Raw genomic sequence first — 2,176 nt, 5'->3', positions numbered from 1 at the left:
GAAAAAAATGACCAGAAACAAGGAGAGAATGACTGAAAGAAAGTGAAAAGTACATGGGAGAGTATGGGTGGGCAATCAGAAAATGGAAACTAGTGCTTTCTCCTATTTACATCACATGGACCCAGCCAGGATGGACTTCAGAGAACCTAGAGGAGAAGGTTCAGGACCACAGAGCCCAGAGGACCAGCAGCATCTGGAACATTCACAATGGCCAGGCCCTGTGCTCTCCTGGCATTCCTGGTGGTGATGCACTACTGGTCAAGCTGCTGTCTGGGATGTGACCTGCCTCACACTCATCACCTCAGGAACAAGAGAGCCTCCACACTCCTGGCACAAATGAGGAGACTCTGCCTCTCTCCTGCCTGAAGGACAGAATGGACTTTGCATTCCCTCTGGAGAAGGTGGATGCCCAGCAGATCCAGAAGGCCCAAGCCATCCCTGCCCTGCAGGAGCTGACCCAGCAGGTCCTGATCCTCTTCAGCTCAAAGGACTCATCTGCTGCTTGGGAGACAAGCCTCCTAGACACATTCTGCACTGACCTCCACCACCAGCTCAAAGACCTGAAAGCCTGTCTGAGGCAGCAGGTGGAGGTGCAGGAACCTTCCCTGAGCCAGGAAGACTCCCTGGTGGCTGTGAGGAACTACTTCCACAGGATCACTGTCTACCTGAAGGAGAAGAATCACAGCCCCTGTGCCTGGGAGGTGGTCAGAACAGAAGTAAGGAAAGCCCTGTCTTCCTCAGCCAAGCTGCTGGCAGGACTGACTGAGGAGAAGGAGTAAGTCCTGAGCCAAAGTGGAGAGGACTCTCCTGGGCTAGGATCCTGCACCTCACTGCTCAGACTTGGCCTTCTTCAAGGTCTCTTTGACTTTGACCTCATTGATTTAACTTGCCTGCATAGGTGTCATAACATTGAGATATATTGTGTTGATCTTTAAGGGCATTTGTTTGTTGGTTCAGATGTTTTATTTGTTTTTTTGTTTATTGATTTATTTACTTTTTTATTACTTCTGCTTGTTTATCTATCTGCATGATTTTAGTTATTTTTAATACCATAGAATTTCATATTTTCTTTCAACTATTAAACCATTATTGTTAATTTATTTCTTCTATTCAATAAATTTTTTATTATACATATTTAGTCTTATGTGTCAGCCACATGATCTTTTGAAAACTTTTTGATGCTTCTAAACTCATTCTGTATACCATAAATATTACACCCCTGGACTCTGTAGGAAATAATACTGAAAGCAATGTGTACTTCTTTGACTTAAGAGGTGAGTTGATGCAGCCATCTCAGAGTTCCTGTTCACTGATGGTAAAAATCATACATCTCTCCATTAGACAGTACTCCTCTCGATGTATAGCCAGCATGCTGTACAGAAGGAAACCAGAACATGTTGCTTGTGTTCCATTGTGCCTTAGTCCTCCTGAACTACAATTCTTTCTGACCTCTCTGGCCTCCCATTACTGAAAGTTTGCTCCAAACTTCTATCAGATGAACTTGATTGTATAACAAAAATGAGGGAGACCATGAAATCAAAATAAAATAAAGCACATCAACAAATGAACATCTTCCTACATACCATTAAAAAAGTGAAACATGAAATATGAAAAAATGGAGTGTCAGCCCTATCTTGTGATGGCTTCAATTGCTGAGACAAAATATCATTACCTGAAGCATTTTTGGGTAGAAATTGTTTATTTTAGTTCAAGATCACAGCATATTTCATCACTGACAGAGGTTTGGCAGGATCTTAAACAGGGCAGGAACTTGAAGGCTGGGGCTAATATAGAGGTCATGGAGGAACACACTGTCTACTGCCTTGATACCTCAGGGCCTGCTCGGCCTGCTTTCTAATACTCTGCAGGACCGCCTGCCCAGGGGCTGGACACTCCTACAGCAGTCATCAGTTATTAAAATGATTGAGAGCCTGGTCTCCAGTGTGAATCTGAAAAGACATCTTCCTTGGTGAGATCCCTTCCTCCCACATGAAACTATCTGGTGTCAGATTGAACTTCAAAACATCCAGGGTAATTCCATTCATAATAGCCTCAAAAAACATACCTTGAAATAAATCTAAGGGAGGTGAATGCAATTGTTCTAAAACTACATAGCTAATCCCTCTCAATTTCATTTGGTGTCTTCTTTTTTATTTCAATTTTTTTCATTTTACAT

General features: G+C 42.8%; 1 pseudogene; it reads left to right on the top strand.

Moving 5' to 3' along the window:
* Positions 1-207: 207 nt before the first annotated feature.
* LOC114685153 lies at positions 208-779 on the top strand (annotated as a pseudogene).
* The last annotated feature ends 1,397 nt before the right edge of the window (positions 780-2,176 follow it).

Source organism: Peromyscus leucopus, chromosome 2, assembly GCF_004664715.2.
Source record: "Peromyscus leucopus breed LL Stock chromosome 2, UCI_PerLeu_2.1, whole genome shotgun sequence".
In the NCBI taxonomy this organism is placed as follows: domain Eukaryota; kingdom Metazoa; phylum Chordata; class Mammalia; order Rodentia; family Cricetidae; genus Peromyscus; species Peromyscus leucopus.
This window is presented reverse-complemented; position numbering and strand designations above follow the sequence as displayed.